At 37.9% G+C, this 19,544-nt stretch overlaps 1 pseudogene; it reads left to right on the forward strand.

Annotated features, from left to right (window-relative positions):
* Window positions 1-5,274: 5,274 nt before the first annotated feature.
* Window positions 5,275-5,587, forward strand: LOC103263806 (annotated as a pseudogene).
* Window positions 5,588-19,544: the final 13,957 nt, after the last annotated feature.

The following is a 19,544-nucleotide window of genomic DNA, read 5'->3' on the forward strand; positions in this document are numbered from 1 at the left end:
CAAAGATCTACAACTGGCCAATAAACACATGAAAAGATGTTCAATTAACAATTAAGAAAACTTGCTTCACAGAAACAAAGATCTGAGTATCACATGTTCTCACTCATATAATGGACCTTAAACATCCAATGCAATACTATAAGAAAATGACTGACAGTACTGGGAAACTATGGGGGGGGGGAGATGGGATTAACAGTAGCAAATATCTGTCTGGGAACGGAGAAACACCTCATATCAACAGGGTGCCTGAATGAAACGTAATTGTATACCTAACCCTTAACTGCACCCCACAACATCATAATAAAAAAGAAAAAAAAGAAAACTTGCTGCTAGTTTACATGTACTATAATGGAAATAATCAAAGGCACAAATAATAACAAGTATTGGTAAGTATGTAAAGAAGCTGGAACCCTCCAACATTGTTGGTGAGTGTAAACTGATACAGCCACCTTAGAAGAAAATTTGGCAGGTTCTCAACAATTTAAACATAAATTCAATATAAGACTCATCATTTCACTCTTAGGTATCTACCCAAGGGAAATAAAAGATGTATCTGGACAAAGACTTATACACAAATGTTCACAGCAGCGTTATCCATAATAGTAAAAAAAAAAATCGGAACCAGCCCAAATGTCCATCAACTGATAAATGGACACCATTCAGAAATGAAAGGAATGAACTACTGATTCATGCAACAACATGGATAAACCTCAAAAATATTACTTAGCATACTAAATGAAAGAAGCCAGATGCCAAGACCACATACTATGTGACTCCATTTATATGAAATGTCCAGAAAAGGCAAATTCATAGAGTCAGAAAGTAGATTCGTGGTTGGTTGCCTAGGGCTAGGAGTAGATTCAAGAAGTAGCTGTAAATGGGTATTGTGGATCTATACTGGGTGATGGAATATTTTTAAATTGGACTGTGGTGTTTATGACACAACTCTATGAGCTCACAAAAAATAATTTAACAGTTTACTCAGAATGCATGAATTTTATAATATTAAATATAAATTATGTGTGCATATATAAATTTTACGATATATGTACCTCCATAAAGTTGTCTAAACAAGAGATTGTTAAAAGAATGAAAAGACAAGATACAGAGAAACTATTTGCAAATCACATAATCTGATTTTTAAAAAGACTTTCACCTACAAAATCTACAGTAGTACCCCCTTATTTGTGGTTTTGCTTTCCACAGTTTCAGTTACCTGGAGTCAATCGCAGTCCGAGAATATTAAATGGAAAGTTCCAGAAGTAATTCATAAGTTTTAAATTGCATGCTATTCTGAGGAACATGGTGGAATCTCACGTTGTCCAGCTCCATCTTGCCTAGGCTGTGAATTATCCCTTTGTCCAGTAGACCCATGCTGTAGACAATACCTGTTGGTTAATCACTCAGTAACTCTCTCCATTGTCATACATAGGGTTCAGTACTCTCTGCAGCTTCAGGCATCCACTGGGAATCTTGGAACTTGTCCTCCAAGGATAAGGGAAGGCTGTTATAATAAGAAAGCAAAACAAAAGCAATACTGGAAAAAAGATGTAAGCAGGTACTTTACCAAAGAAGATACGTGGATTGAAAAGGTAAGTGCATGGAAAGTTGCTCAACATTATTAGTCATGAGGAAAATAAAAATATGAATTACCACTACCCACCTATTAGAATGTCTGAAAATTTTAAAACTCACCATACTATCTATGTGCTGTCAAGGACATGGTGCAACTGGAAATCACACACACACTGTTGGTGGGAATGTGAAATGGTCACAAGCAATTTGGAAAATAGTTTAGCCTCTTATAGAGTTAAATATATACCTGTCTTGGGATCCTGCCTTTCTACTCCTAGGTATTTACACAAGAGAAATGAAAGCATTAATCTAGACAAGAGCTGGTATATGCATGTTCACAGCAGCTTTATTTGGAATAGCCAAAAATTGGAAACGACCAACAGATGAACAGATAAGCAAACGGTGGTGTATCCATACAAAGGATACTACTTCTGAGTAATACAAAGGAGTCAACTACTGATACATGCTACAACATGCATAACTCTTAAAGTAGTTATTTTGAGTAAAAAAAAAAAAAGCAGATGCAAAAGACATATTGTATTGTTTCATTGGTATTAAATTCTGAAAAAATGAATACTAATCTATAACAACAGAAAGCAAATCAGTGGTTGCCTAGGGTTGGAATGTGCAGCGGGGAAGATTACAAAAGACGTCAGAAAACTTTGGGGATGACGAACTTGTTCACTATCTCGATTGTGGTGATGGCTTAAAGGGTGGATACGTATGTCAAAATGTATTAAATTGTACAAGTTAAATATGCATCATGTATTAAATATCAATCATACTTCAACAAAGCTGGGGGGTTTTTAAGGTATTTTACCACTTGAATAATTTATTTTACACATATAGTAACTGCACATATCTACTGAGTACATTTGATAAATGCATATAATGTATAATGATTAAAACAGGGTATTTAAAATATCTATCACCTCAAACATTTATCATTTTGTTGCACTGGGAACATTTCAAATAATCTCTTCTAGCTATTTTTAAATACACAATAAATTGTTAACTGAAGTAACTCTGCTATGTTATTGAACACTAGAATTTGTTTCTTCTATCTTACTGTATTTTTTGTACCCATTAACTAATTCTTCATACCTGTCACACACTTTTCCACCTCTGGTGGCAATCGTTCTATTCTCTACCTCCATGAGATCAACTTTCTTTGCCACCACATATGAATTAAAACATGAGACATTTGACTTTCTGTGCCTGGGTTATTTCATTTAACATAATGCCTTTCAGTTCCATCCATATTACTACAAATGGCAGGTTTTCATTATTTTTATGGATAAATATTCCATTGTGTATATATACCACATTTTAAAATTCCATTCATCTATTGATGGATACTTAGCTGTTTTTTAAATAGCAAAAACTATTAGATAGAGACAGAAATAGAGATATCGTTTTGTCATTATCAACTCTAAAAATAAGGGCAACCCCCTCAGGTCTCCTCCCACTACTTTTTAAAAAAATAATAATAATAGTAATACTATAAGAAAATGACTGATGGTACTGGGAAACTATGGGCGGGAGGGAGATGGGATTAACAGTAGCAAATATCTGTCTGGGGACGGGGAAACACCTCTTATCAAGAGGGTGCCTGAATAAAACGTAATTGTATACATAACCCTTAACTGTACCCCACAGAACCATAATAAAAAATATTTTTTAAAAAAAGTTATTTTAAAATAAAGATTATGAAAAAAATTAAAAATAATAATAATAATAGTTCTTAAATTTCACCATTAAGTATGGTTGCTCTTGGATTTTGGTAAATGCCTTTGGATACAAAATATTGTCTCATATTCTTCTTGTTAAAATTCTTTCTGCCTACCCTTTTATTCCTATTGGATTTTTTTAAGCACCTCTGTCTACTCCTTTCTCCTAGTACAAACTAAGGGATTTCCGGGGTTTAACCTTGAAACAGAAAACTCTTTTAACTGTTATTGAGGGAAATTTCAGGGAAAAGAAGAAAATGTTTCTTCCATCCACCAAAGAACTGTAGGAAAAAAAACAGCATACTTGCATCATAAAGCTACTTCAAAAGTGAGATGCTGAGAATATTAACAAATTTTTCGGTTTTACTTTCCTACTGAGTATGGAGAATGGTGTGTAAATATATAATCCTGCTCTGTTTCCTGTTACTATAAAGTTATATGTGGAAACAGTCATACAAAGGAATCTATCAAGTCACCCAGTTATCAGGTATTGCCCATGAAATATAACCTATTCCCTAAAATACCTTCAATTCTAAGCAACTATTATTGCTTCATAATTTGTTGCACTAGTAGTAAAATTTAAATTGACATCTCTGCTGAAAGATGCAAATCTTAGGAAGTTTCCATAGGAAGCAAAAGGAGGGATTGGGAATTTCCTTGTTTATAAATAGAAGGATAATAAATACCACGACTGGTGATTCCCTCATTCAACTTAAGAATTCAGAGGTTTTTTTCTCCTTAAAGTAGCAGTGCTCTTTGTCAAATTAAGGAACATTCTTCTGTCCCAACTTACTAAAAGTTTTTTTTCTTAGTCATGAATATTTCTTTATTTTTGTAGATTTTAAGTTTTGCTGAATCTATTGGGCGAATTGTAGGGTTTTCTGTGTTTAATGTCTTAATATAGTAAATTATGTTAACTATATTTTTTAATTTTCTTTTTTATGTATATATTTAAGCTATACAACATGACGTCTTCATATATGTATCTTGACATAGATATGTAGTTAAGTGATTTCTGCAGTCAAGCAACTAACATACTACTTCTCAACAATAAAAAGGAATAAACTGCTGATATATAATACAACATGGATAACTCAAAGTAGTCATTTTGAATAAAATAAGGCAGATGCCTTAGTTTAATTTCTGATATAGTTACCTTGCATTTTGTTTGTAAGTGTGTGTGTCATAAAAGCATCTAACATCTACTCTCTTGGCAAAGTTTCAGTATGTAACACAATAGTGTAAACTACAGTCTTCACGTTGTACATTGGCTCTCTAGACTCAATCATCCTAACAACTGCAGCTTTGTATATTTTTAAATAGTAAACCATTCTTGTGTTGCTGGGGGGAAGAAATCCCACTTGGTCTTCCTAACTTTAATTCAAGTTGCTGGGTTCCATTTCCAGATATCTCACTTAATATCTTTGTTCATAAGTATAATATGAAAATGATTTTCCTTCACCATATTATCCTTGTATGGTTCCAATTTCAAGATCCTATTATCCTCATAAAAGGTATGGGAGAGCTGTCTTTTTTGCATTAGAGATTATCTGTTTCTTCAATGTTTGGTAAAATGCACTTATGTTTGGGAGGGTCTTCTTTTCTAAGAGATGAACTTAAGACATAGTTTTGTCCCTACTATAGCTGTATCTCTTGAGTTTTGATATGAGAAGTTTTCTTTGTCATTCAATTATACATATTTTTTAATTCCCATTGTGACCTTTTTGAATTATCTACAAATGCTCTTCAATTCTAAAATACATATTCTTTGGCTTCTAATTTCATGGCATTGTGGTTAAAGGATGTGGTATATATTGGTAATGTAGATTTACTATGTGGCTAGACCACAGTCGGTTTTTATAAACATTCCACGAGTTTTAGAAAAGAGAGTTGCAGCAGGAGAGTGGCAGGGCAGAGAACAAGACCCACCTGCTCTGGCACTGCTTCTGCCCGTGCCACCCATACAGCCATGTCTGAGGAGAAGCCCAAGGAGGGAGTGAAGACTGAGACTGACCACATCAACCTGAAGGTGACCAGCCAGGACAGCTCCGTGGTGCAGTTCAAGATCAAGAGGCACGTACCACTGAGCATGCTGACAAAGGCCTCCTGTGAGAGAGAGGGCTTGTCAATGAGACAAGTTAGATTCAGGCCGGATGGGTAGTCGATTCACGAGACAGACACTCCAGCACAGCTGGAGATGGAGGATGAGGACACCGTAGAAGTGTTCCAGCAACAAGACAGGAGGCGCGTGGGAGACCAGCCTGGCAGAGTGTGGTCTCTAGAGTCTGTTCCCAGTCCAGGCCATCCATCCTTGCATTGCTGTTGAATAGTGAGCCACATGACCATGCCCACCACAAAGGAGTCTGCGGACACTCAAGGACATTCACCAAGATCATTTCCTCTTTGACATACTTCTACTGCAACTCAAAACTATCTGCAGGCATGAATCTATAACTTAAATTGGGCCCATCAGAATTGTTATCTTTGTTCAAGTAAAATGAGTTGAGAGGTTTTGGGGGGTTTGTTTTGGTTTTCATTTTTGTTTTCCCATCTTCTACAATATTTTTTTATCCCAAACTTGTGGCCTGAATGTTTGCTTTTAGTCTGTGGTCGGCTATCTTCCTCCCAGTGTTGACTGTTCCTCCTCTGCTAACTCCGATCATGTGGAGAATTCTCCTTCCACACCCTGGGGCTGCGTGGTTTGGACAGGTGTTGGGGACATGGTGTGGATGGAAGACATTGTCAGTTGCTGTGTGTTGTATGCACAAGTTATTAAAATGCTGAGCATTATAAATGTAAGCTTTGCTAGCATATGGTAAAATTGAAGAGAAAACACTAGAATGGTTCTTATAAGATAAAGACTAACTGAGTACTTTGGTAATATGGTCCAAGTGCTCTGTGGTCCTCAAGTGTGTCGATCAGGGGCTGAAGCCTAGGACGCACCAACTGCTGGCTGCTCAGTACCTGGCATTGGTACAAGGGCAAGAACTGGCACCATCAAAATTGGGTTTTTTTCTTTTATAAATAGAGAAGAAAGTAAGTCCCGCATTTCTCTTTTGGTAATGGTGTTGTGGCCTCATATTTCTGCTATTATTTGCTTCTGATGAATAATTATGGTCTATACATAAAAAGTAAGATTAAGTATTGCAAAATTGCAGTTGTGTTGGTGTATAAAAGAACTGCTTCACAGTGTGGTCACAAATGAACCCACAGAAAGATGACTCCATACTCTTCTTGGGACTTATACTCCGCTGCTTCCAAATACATATTTAATCTATGCATTTGTGTGGTGATTTCAGTTCTGTTAAATATTCTGGTATATATACCAATTAAAGATTTTCATAGTTCTACCTGTTGATCTTCCATAAGGACCCACTGCTGCTTGATGGCCATTCTCTGTCCTTGTTTTTGTTTTTTTGTGTTTTTTTTTTGATTCGGAGTCTCACTCTGTCGCCCAGACTGGAGTGCAGTGGCTGCTCCCGGCCACCGCAGCCTCGACCTGCTGGGCTCCGGCGATCCTTCCGAATCAGCCTTCCGAGAAGACGGAATTACAGGCGCACGCTACCATGCCCAGCTGATTTTTTGTTTTATTGTAGAGATGAGGTCTCGCCTGCCCAGGCAGGTTTCGAACCCGCGGGCTCAGGCAATCCACTCACTCAGCCTCCCAAAGGCGCGGGATTACAGGCTGAGTCACCGAGCCCGGCTCTCTGTCCTTTTTATAGTCGCCCAAATGCCAGCCCATCCTCTACTGCTTGCTTGAAATCTTGCTGAAAATGTTCTAATTTTCTTTGTTTCGCTGTATGAGCTTGGGGGGTGGGGGTGTTTGCTGGCTCTGTTGTGCTTATTCACCAATTTGTACATTTTTGCTGTCCTTTACTACTTTTGTTGTCCTATAAACAGCAAATACAGTTTGTATTCTGAAAAAAAGGAAAATAAATTTTGTATTCTCTAAATATTATTCACAAAACTTCACGTCTAATAGCTCAAAACATGCTAGCTTTGTTCTCCAGATTTTCAACAGCTTTATAACTTTTTGTCTGTTCCACCTATCAATTACTAAGAGAGGTGTGCTAAACTCTCACTTTCTGATTGTGGATTTGTATACTTATACTTGCAATTTTATCAATACCTACTTTATATATTTTTAATGTTTTTAAGCTATTTAAGTCTTGAAGTGTTATATCTTCCTGATAAATTACTGCTATTACCATTACATAATGACTCTTTTTACAATTAATAATAAATTTCTCTTTATAAATATTGTTTTATGCTTATTAACCTTATTATGCATAAGGTTTCTTTTAGTTAGTAATTGCTGACACAAACATTTTTTTACTTTTTTTTTTAAGTTGGAGTCTCACTCTGTCGCCCAGACTGGAGTGCAGTGGCCGCTCCCGACCACCGCAGCCTCGCCTGCTGGGCTCCGGCGATCCTTTCGAGTAGCTGGAATTACAGGCGCGTGCTACCACGCCCAACTAATTTTTTGATTTATTGTAGAGATGAGGTCTTGCTGCCCAGGCGGATCTCGAACCCACGGACTCAGGTAATCCACACACCTCAGCCTCCCAAAGGCACGGGATTACAGGCTGAGCCACCAAGCCCGGCTATTTTTTTTTACTTTTAATTGATGTTACAAAAGAAGAGTCAGCAAACAACTGCCTGATGGCTAAATCCTACCACCACTTGTTTTTGTAGATAAAGTTTTATCAGAACACAACCACAGTCATTAATTCACATAGCATCTATGGCTGCTCTCAGGGTGCAACAGCAGAGTTGAGTGAGTGCAACAAAGACTTCATGGTTAGCAAATCCCTGAAATATTTATCATGTGGCTCCTTACGGAAATTTTTGCCACTGTGATGCGATACTAAATAGATCTAAGTGAATATTTATAACATACAAATCAGATGGGAAGCAATGCCATGGACACCTGTGTACCCAATACCCAGCTTAAGAAATAGAACCAGGCTGGAAGTGGTGACTCATGCCTGTAATCCTAGCATTTTTGGAGGCTGAGGTGGGAGGATTGCTTGAGCTCAGGAGTTTGAGACCAGCCTTAACTATATAGCGAGACCTCATCTCGAAAGGAAGGAGGGAAGGAAGGAAAGAAGGAAGGAAGGAAGGAAGGAAGGAAGGAAGGAAGGAAGGAAGGAAGGAAGGAAGGAAGGAAGGAAGGAAGCCTCATAAGCACCTTTGACACTGCCCATAGTTCCCTCCCAGATCTTAGCCTGGCCTCCCTTTCTCAGATTCAGCCCCCTCCTGCTTATCATTTTTACTTATCATTTCACTGTTTTTACTTATAATTGTACCATGTTCTTATTCATAAACAACATATTAATTTTCCATGGGTTTTGAACTTTTAATAAATAGAATCATAGTGTATTATTCATTGGCAATTGGCTCTTTTTTGCTCAATTTATTATATTTTTGAGATTCATCCTTGTTGTTGCATGTAGCTGTTGTTCATTTTCACTGCTGTTTAGAATCCCATTGTATGTTGTGAAATGTAATTTCCCTTCCAAAGCTGATAAGTATTTCCAACCCTTCTGCTATTATAAAATGTGCTGCTGTGTACCTTCCTGTATGTGTCTCATGCTGCACGTGAGCAAGCATTTATCCAGGATACACACCTAGAGAATTGGTGGATTGCCTGGCCATAGGGCGTAATTATCTTCACTTTTACCAGAGAAAGCCAAATTGCTTCCCAAAATGGTTACAGATTTTCCTCCCATCAGAAATGTATAAAATTTGCCATCATGTTATAGACTCACCAACAATTGATTTTGTCCTTTTTTACTTTTTTTAGCCAATTTGATGATATAATATGATATCTCATGATTGTTTCAACTTTTATCTCTGAGAATATCAGTGAAGTTGACTGTCTTCTCATGTGTTTAATGACATTTCTGTTTCCACTTCTGTGATAACCTTTACAAGTTGCTTGGCCATTTTTCAATTTCACTGTGCTCACAGTGTGGCTTGTACTTTAACTCTTTTCTTGTTTGTTTTTATTTTACAGAAGCATTTTTTTAGTTGTATGTAATCATATTTATTAATCTTTCCTTTTATAACTTGTGCTGTTCATGTATTGTTTTAAAATATTGTTCACTGATGCACAGTCACAAATAAATGTTCCAATAAAATATTGTTCACTGATGCATAGTCACAAATAAATGCTCCAATAATAATGTTCCAATCGAAGGCTATATTTGCCTTTCACATTTAAATTTTTAATCCACCTGGAATTTTTGTCTATAATTAGCATAGATTCATTCACTCTCACTCTCTCTTTCTTTTTTTTTTTAGAAAGCAGGATTTATTGAGAGGACAGAAAAACTCCCACAGTGGGAGGGGACCTGAGGGGGTTGTCCTCATTCTCATTTTCTTTTTTTGATTTGGAATCTCACTCTGTCACCCAGACTGGAGTGCGGTGGCCACTCCTGGCCACTGCAGCCTCGACCTGCTGGGCTCCGGCGATCCTTCCGCCTCAGCCTTCCGAGTAGCTGGAACTACAGGCACGCGCTACCATGCCCGGCTAATTTTTGATTTATTGTAGAGATGAGAGCTCGCCAAGTTGCCCAGGTGGGTCTCGAACCTACGGGCTCAGGCAATCCACTCACCTCAGCCTCCCAAAGCGTGGGATCTCATTTTCACTAATATAATTTTATATTATTTTTTAAATGAGGTAAGGCAAGTTTATTTTTCTTCTTTATGAGTGTCTTAAATATTCTCAGTCCTTTATTTTTCCATAAAAGTTAGTATTGTGTTAGTATCAAATTCCACAAAGAAAAAAATAACCTCTTGGATTCTTAATGAGAATAGCAGCCTCTTTAGATCAACTTGAGAAGGATCAACAACTTTAAGAATTGAGTCTCCTAATTCATGCATGTAAAATATTCCTTTATGTCTCCTTTGATTTTTTTCAATAATATTTTATAATTTTCTCCTTAGAAGTCTTTAGATTTAGAACTCTTTACATATAGTATTAGAAGTTGTATATATCTTTTGCATTTTCTACTCATTGGTAAATGGTTAATATGAATGCAATTTATTTTGTGTATTACATTTTTGTTCAAGAACTGCGCTAAATTCTCCTTTAATACCAGTAATTTATTTGTAAGCTTTTTTGAATTTCTATGTAAATAATCTTATCATCTGGGAGCATTACTAGTTTTTTCTTCTTCTCTAGAGAAGTTATAGCTTTTATTTATTTTATTATATTACTGTGCTGGCTAGGCCCTTCAGTTCAATGTTGAATAAAAGTAGTGACAGTAGATATCATTTTCTTATTCTTTATCTTTAAAGGAATGCTTTCCTCAATTTTCTATTAAATTTGATATTTCTGAGAGGATTTTTATATTGGTCTAAGGAAAATTCTCTTCCATTCATTCTTCTTTTGCTAAGAAATTTTATCAGATTTTTCTACATATATTGAAATGATTACAAACTGTTTGTCCTTTAATCTGTTAATAGGGTAAAATAAATTAATTTATTATCTAATGTGATCCAAAATCACATCCCTGGAATAAACCCAACTTAGATAGCGTGTGCTATCTATTGTACTGTTGGATTCCTGGGCTCAAGCAGTTCTTCTGCCTCAGACTCCCAAAACGCTAGGATTACAGGCATGCGTCACTTCACCTGGCCTGGTTTTTGTTAACTGGTATGGGTTTTTTCCATCCATGTTTATAAATGAGATTTTTTTGAAATCTCATTTATAACAATTTCTTATAGTGTCTTTATTAGCTTTTGGTGTCAATGTTCTGTCATAAAATGAGTGGGAAATGTTCCCTTTTCTGTAATCATAAAGATTTCCAGAAAAGAAAAATCTGAAATTGTTTTTTTATTTTTTTCATCTTGGGAATCTTTCGTATAAATTTGAATATCAAATGTATGTGAGGCACAGGAAGCTTGTGTTTTGAAATCCTACAGGGTCTTTTTCTACCCAGAAATTGAACAGAAATAGACAAACCTCCTGTCTCATCCCTTGATTGGGGAGTAGATGTTTTTCTAGTCTACTTTTTCTCAGAAGATGCAGCTTTTAAGGGTTTGGGTTTTGTGAGTGAACGCTCAATTCCAATACCCTACATTGTGTGGCTAAAGATCTTGTCTCTGTCCTCAGTGCATACTAAAACCCACTTCCCAGGGTTGTAAAATTGACATATGCATGCACCCAAGACTGGCACGCTGCCCACTTCCATGCCTATTCTCCTAGTTTTCAGTCAACCAAGGATTCCCCCTTTCTTTTCTGCAAGTTCATCTATGTATTTAACATGAAAATTACACTATTTCCAGCATTTCTGGATGTTTCTAGTGGGAGTATTTTAAGGTTTCTGATCAGTCACAGTGTCAGTGTCACAGGTACTTCCTCGGTGACCCTTTCCAATAACTTTGTGATGCAGGGATTACCACTCCAAATTTACAAGTGAGAAAGATAAACCAAAGGGGGAAAAGTATTTTGCCCAAGGTCATACAGCTAGTAAATATCAGAACCAGGATTTGAACCAAAGAATGTCTGGTGCCAAAGTCTATGTTCCTAACCACAACTCCAAATTCCTATTCTTCATGAGTTGCTTCTGATCCCAAATTAGCCAGTGAACAGGAAATTATAGACAGACTCTAATTCTGCAATACAATCATAAGGCTAATCACAGATGCAGGCTAAGAGGAAAGTCCTCTCTTTTATCCTGTACCCAGGACTCTTGTTCTCTTGCTCACTAACAGGCTAAAAAAATAATTTTTAAAAAGTTACTAGGCAAAGCACAACAAAATTATGAGGCAAAAAGCAAACCAGAAAATAAGACTGCAGCAAATAAGACAAAACGCCAATTTTCAATATATAAATTATTCACTAAAATTAATTTTTTAAATAGCCTAATGTAGACACTGGACACTGCTAGGGGAAGGAGGGAGGGGAAAGGGGGGAGGTATGTGGCAACACTGGCACCTGCTCCACTATCGAGGAAGAGAGGGTCAGCTAGAAACCCAAATTTCACCTGCATACAACTTTCTTATATAGTAATCTTCACTTGTACCCCACAACTCTAAAATTTTTTTAAAAGCCTAAAGAAGCAATGAACAAAGCAGAAGAACATAAAATTCACAGAAGAAAAATATGAACGTGCAATTATTTTTTATGCAGTAGACCTAAATGTAAGAACCAAATATATCAAGCTATTAGAAAAAGAGAAGACTAAATGTTTCTGACTTTGGGTGAGGGAATGGTTTGTTAACTATGACACAAAAAACACAAGAGAAATAAGAAAAAATAGATAAAATGGGCTTTATCAAAATTTAAAACTTTGCACTACAAATAATACCATCGAGAAAGTGAAAAGGTAAGTTATAATTTGAGAGAAGATATTTGTAAATCATCTATCTGATAAGAAATTTGTATCTAAAACATAAAGAACTCTTAAACTCAAAAATAAAAAGACAACCTATTTTCAAATGGGCAAATGATTTGAATAGACATAGGCATAAATGGCCAAAAAGCATGTGAAAAGATGCTCAACATCATTATCCATCAGGAAAATACAAATCAAAGCCACAATGAGACACTACTCCAACCCTGCTAAAATGAGTATAATTTTAAAAAAAGAAAAGACAGTGAGTTTGGGCAAGACTGTGGTGCAATAGGAATCCTCATTCATTGCTGGTGGGAGTATAAAGCAATACAGTGGCTGTGGGAAACAGTATAGCAGTTCTTCAAAGAGTTAAACATAAAATTTTAAAAAAGAGTTAAACATATAGAGTTGCCATATAACCCAGTCATTCCATTCCTAGATATATACCCAAGAGAAAGTAAGACATACATACACAGAAAAACGTGTACACTAATGTTCATAGCAGCATTATTCATAACAGTCCAGAAGTGGAAATAACTCAAATGTCCCACAACAGATGGATGAATAAGCAAAATGTGGTATATTCATACAATGGAATATTATTCAGTCATAAAAAGGAATAAAGTACTGACACGTTACAACGTGGATGAACTTTGAAAACACTATGCTAAGTGGAAAAAAAAACAGTCCGAAAAGATCACATATTGCATGATTCCAGAACATATTTAAAGTGGAATTTATATAAATGTTCGGAATAGGCAAATATAAAGATAAAGAAAGTGGATTCGTGATTATCTTGGAGTGGGGCTATGATGAGAAGTGACTCTACTGATTTACAGGGTTTCTTTGGGGAAGATGAAAATTTCTAAAATTACATTATAGTGATGGTCGCACAGTCTTGTGAATATACAAAACACACTGAATTTCACAGGTTAAATGGGTGAATTAGATCTCAAAGTTGTTTTAAAAATAAACAAAAAAAAATAGACACTTTCCTTTGACTGTCAAGTTACCAGCTTTCTTTTTTCAGTGATGCTAACACTATACCTTGGAAAAAGTACAAGAAAATTGGGACTAGTAGAAGTGTAAATTGAATATTTTCTGGAGGACAGCTTTAAGCATATGTCAAAATCCATAAAACATGAATAGTTTTTGTTCTAGCAATTTCCCCTCTAGGAAATATACCCTAAGGAAGGCTATCTAGAAATATATGCAAAGTTTTATATGTCATGATGATAATTGCATTGTTATTTTTAATAGTAAAACAAGAAACACTCCAAATATTCAATGATGTAAAAATAGTTAAAGGCATTTTTCTACAAATATATGGTAAATAGTATCCATATATTAAAAAATCATATAGTAAGAGACATTAGCAAGGAGAAATATCACAATGGCAAGAAAGCAGACTATGAAGCAATATGTAGAGAGTAATTCTAATATTTTTTAAATTATTGAAAATACTTAAAAATATTAATGGTAGCTGGGCTCGGTGGCTCAGCCTGTAATCCCATACCTTTAGGAGGCTGAGGTGAGTGGATTGCCTGAGCCCACAGGTTCGAGACCCGCCTGGGCAGGTGAGACCTCATCTCTACAATAAATCCAAAAATTAGCTGGGCGCGGTAGCGCGCGCCTATAATTCCAGCTACTCGGACGACTGAGGTGGAAGGATCGATGGAGCCCAGCAGGTCAAGGCTGCGGTGGCCAGGAGCGGCCACTGCACTCCAGTCTGGGCAACAGAGTGAGACTCCAACTCAAAAAAATCATAATAATAATATAAATAAATAAATAAATAAATAAGATATTAACGGTGACTTTCTTAATGTACTAAGACAATCGAAATTATTTTTATTTTCTTATTTTTTCTTTATTGTTCCAATTTTTCATAGAAAACATCTACTAAGCATTTAATGACAGGAAAAGTAGAATTTTAATGTGCTTCAGAGTTCCCAATTTTCTGGCCATCTTCCCTTAAAATGCAAAGATTAACAGCTTATAGGGTCTGAAAGTCAAGAACCTCTGAGTTAGATAATTTCTAAGATGCTTTCTAGTTCTAAAGTTATGACTCTGCTATCCCATGCTTAGACTATTTATTTTTCTAATCTACCTAAGAAGTTTTCAGAGACAGATTCTTCTCAGTTTCTTGTAAACTCTGTGGTCCCCCACTTCCAAAGGGGGAGGAGTTGCGGTCTTGAAAAATAAGGTTAACAGCAGTTGGAAGAACAAGACATTGTGAGATGAGGCAAGGCAAACCCTGCAGAGACCTGGAAACGATTTTTCTCTCCCAAAATATAATTAATCAATTATGTCCAAAGAAGTGGAATCGATATTTTTATAAATGAGATGTTCATACGCCAAGAAGGGATTGTTGTGGTGGTCACCTAATCTTTCACCTGCTAATCCAATGTAAATTATGAGCTATTTAGCTGAGGTTTTCAGCATTTGCCAACTAAACTTTTTTCCACTTTGGCATTCTAGTCACGACTTTCCTATTTGTTTGTCCAGCCTGCGGCAGATGCAATGTGCCAGGGTCTCTTAATAAACAATGCACCACCAATAACAAAACCTTGCATTCACTGGCTGCCCGCCTCTTCCAGGTCTTTGTATTATTGTCACATTGATCTTCCCAGCCCCCTCTAGGACATAGGGAGGTGATGTGCAATTGGGGACACTGGCAAGGTTTAGATAAATTACCGCTTCATCGAATCCTTTTAATGCAAAAAACATTTATTAAGTGCCTACTATGCACCACAACTACTCCAGGCACTAGAATTACAAAGATAAATCTCATAGTCACCGCCCTCTGGGACTCACAATTCAGTGAAGGAGACAGGGAGGGAATAAGTATTTGCATTACATCATCATAGGCTCTCAGCTGTAGATCAAAGCACAGCATTATGGGAACAGAGAGGAAGGAACAATGAACTCTTCCTATAGTGATAAAGAACAGTCCTTCACAATTCTTGAAGGTGAGGAATTTCTCGGCAAGCAGATAAGTGTAAGGAGGTGTTCTGGAAAGAGAAGGGAAACTGAGAAAAAGAATATTACATTCAAGGAATAAGAAGAAGGAAAATTCCAGAGAGGTAGAACAGGACCAGCTTAAGGCAGGCTTCATTCATATGGCCTTCCTGTGGACATCTGTTGTTCTGCCTACCCTGCAACCATCTGTCTTTCTTCCGGTACAGTACTCCTCCCCTGTGGGCATCTACCTCTTCCATTACTTAATGCTGCAAGAATTATTCGTCAATGAATATGCCTTTCCAGTATTTAGGAAATTAAGCTGTAGGAAATAAGGCAAGTGTCAGGAAAGAGGGCTTTTGAGGTGACTTCAGATGAGGAAACCGAGATCCAGAGGTACTAAGGAGTTTACCTCAAACCACACTTAAATTAGTTGCAGAGCCTGGAAAGAACCAGTTCCTGTGATTCTTGGACAAGTGCTCTTTGCTTTCCAGAACTCTGTCCTTAAAGATCTATAATAACAGCAGCAATAATAACACCTACCACCATATGCTGGGCACTGTTATGAGTCCTTTATGTATGTTAAATCATTTAATCCTCTGAACTACTTCACGAGGTAGGGATTATTCAGAGAAGTAAGAAATGTTGGAAATATTTCCAACCATTGGATTTCAACATCTGAAAGAGCAAGCTTGGACAAGGGGTACGGGTGAGTTCTAGTTCAATCCAGGATGTTCTGGTGGAAGGATGGATGGGTGGGGTGGTGTATGAGTGGACAGCTAGGCGACCTGAGCGTGATGCTGCAGGTGATCAGAGCCTCACAACTCTGATAGAGAATTGTGCATCACTCTCTTGGGAGCAGAGTCCAGCAAGTAGTTTAGGGACATAGAATCCATGGAGAAGATCAGGAATGGAATCCATGGAGAAGATCAGGGCTTCAGTCAAAATCACTGAAGCTTAAGTCTTTATGAAGGAAACACTAGCAGAAATGTCATCAAGGGGCTGGGGCTAGCATGGTGATTCTAGCTATTGCCAACACATTGTCATGGGTAAGGTCAAGTGCAGAAGCCCTAAACCAGCCTGAAACTTTCTAAAAACTTTATATGTATTATCTCATGTATCTTTCCAGCATCTCTTTGACAACATTTGACATGCTGCCCACTTTAGAGGAGGAAACTGCAATTGACAAATTCCTTGTCACTTACCCATGGCCATATAGCTAGTCATGCTGGACCCAGAATCCAAGCCTAGGTATATCTTCAAAACTTACCCTCTTTTCACTAGACAACTTTGGCTGTGAGCAACCTTCTTTCATAACTTAAGAATTGATCAAGAGGAAAAACTCGACTAGACAGGATTGATGCCAGACATTGGGTTCACAGAGCTGATCATTAAGACAGAAAGATATCCATGGGGATGGCCTCTAGGTTTCTAAAGAGACCCTGCCTCTGTAGTTCTAATCTGAATTCTTTTGTACAAATGGTATACTTAGACTGGATCCTACACTTTGTCTTGTTGGTTCCTGACACTTACTTGTCTGTGATGTTTAATCAAGTCATAAATTCCCCATGTATACTTGCCTCTAATTAGACATGAAGATTTCTGCTACAGGGAGGATCCAATATCAGGCACCAGACCCATTCTAAATAATTCTCACTGAGAATTGGTATGCCCCTTGCATCCACTGCACCCATATTCATATGAATGGCTAAGGCAAGTCCTGTCCTATGTCCAAATTAGAAGGGCCATCAGAAAAGCCAGCCTCACACAGAGGCAGTGAGTTCATTGGGATATCTTCTCTCAAAACCAACCAGGTGATAATACATACCACACCTGAGCTTGTCCTGTTTATACATCAGTCTGATTTGATATTCAGAGGAGTAGCTTTCTGCTTCTTTCCACCACTGGAAAACTGTGGGGTGGAAAGGACACACATCTCATGCCCCTGGGATTCAAGTTCCAGTTTTGCCACTTATCAATAAAGAGACTTCTCACTTCCTTCTCTAAATGTCTTAGTTAAGGATGTCAGATGGAACTTTCCCATATGTATTCATTAGTGCCTCGCTAAATAGAGATATTATCAATATCCTTATTTCAGAGATCTATAAAACAAAGCTATATATAAGAAATTTTAAAACACTTTTTATTTTAAAATTGTGGGGTACAGTACAAATATGCATCGTTCAGGCACACTTGCTGATAAGGGGTGTTCCTCCCCATCCCCAGACAGATATTGACTACCGTTAATCCCACCACCCTTGCCCTCCCTGTCCCCCCGCCCATAGTTTCCCACCACTATCAATCCTTTTCTTATAGTATTACGATAGATGTTCAAGGTCCACTTATGAGTGAGAACATGTGATACTCAGATCTTTGTTTCTGTGAGAGATCACGCAGTATAATAAAAAAAGAAAGTTTTATCTAACCAAATCCACTTGCCTTCTCTACTTACAAGATTTCCTTAGGTGATCTCACCTACTCTTCAATAGCATTGATTGTTCTTTATACCTTGATGGCATCTATACATGAAACTGAGGTCAGCTTGTCCAGCATCCACACAACACATCCTCCCTCCATGCCTTCCTAACAGATTTCTTTTTAAAGTCCATCTTTTCTGCATCATTGCCAACTCCAGATATGGAGTCTAATTTCTCAGCCAATAAGTCCACACATTCCGAGAGTGACTGTGAACACATGACTTGAGTTGGCCGATCAGACTGAAGAGAATGGCTGTAGTGATAACTGGGAGAAGATTTTTGCTCTCTTCTGCTGAATGGGGGACATCTGTGACCCAGATGGTCACTGGTAGCCTTAAGATGAATCTGCAACAATGGAGAGCAAAGAGAGACAGTATAAATTTGGGGTATTTGTTTTATGTCTTTGAACTTCTGGAGCAATCAACCCTAGAATCTGCTCTGCCTCTGGGATTACTGAGTTTCAGGAGATGACAAATGTTATTGTTTGTGACCGTTTGGGTTTTTTTTTTTAATTTTACATAGAGCTGCAAGCTTCTGACCGATATTTTTCAAATTTCTATCTTCAGCTCAGACCTGTTCCCTGAGTTCCAGACTCTCCATATTGAATCTTCCCATCTATGACCTAGACTTCACTTCTCAGCTTTCCTATTTAGAAAATGCCCTGAAAGTGCCGCCTGTACTCATTGTCTCCACTAGCAAATTCATTCTCTTTGCCATCCTCTCCTATCATCTCAAGTGCCCCCCTCCCCTGCCACCAGCCACCACCTCCATCTTGCTACATCTTCTAATGTCCCTGCTCCGCAAGATTCAGTCATCTGGTCATTCTCTCCTTCTTAAAATGCTTTTCTCATCATGCTAGTGGGAACTCATTCTGGTTTTCCTTCTCCTTGTCTTCATTGCTGGCGTTGCCACCTGCTTCATATTGGAATACCCCAGAGTTTACCTCTAGACCTCGTCTCTTCTCTAGCTCCACCCACTCCCAAGGTGACCTTGCTAGGCCCTGGGTCTTCACATATCGTCTACAAAGTTTCCTCCCTGAGGTTCAGACTTTTTTTTTTTTTTTTTTTGAGTCGGAGTCTCACTCCATTGCCCTGGCTGGAGTGCAGCAGCATGCTCACGGCCATGCCTGCATCGACCTGCTGGGCCCAGGCGATCCTTCCGCCTCAGCCTTCCAAGTAGCTGGAACTAAAGGCGTGGGCAACCACGCCCGGCTAATTTTTGATTATTTTTGTTGTAGAGACGCGGGCTCACCAATTTGCCCAGACTGGTCTCGAACCCTTGGGTTCAGGCAATCCACTCGCCTCGGCCTCCCAAAGTGCTGAAATGACAGGCTGAGCCACGAAGCCACTGCCTGCTTATCTCCACCTGAACGCCTTAGGCTTAACATAGCCAAAAGGAGCCGGGCTGGGTGGCTCAGCCTGTAATCCCGCGCCTTTGGGAGGCTGAGGCGAGTGGAT

Source organism: Carlito syrichta, unplaced genomic scaffold (assembly GCF_000164805.1).
Source record: "Carlito syrichta isolate Samal-C Ts95f unplaced genomic scaffold, Tarsius_syrichta-2.0.1 Scaffold305276, whole genome shotgun sequence".
Classification (NCBI taxonomy): domain Eukaryota; kingdom Metazoa; phylum Chordata; class Mammalia; order Primates; family Tarsiidae; genus Carlito; species Carlito syrichta.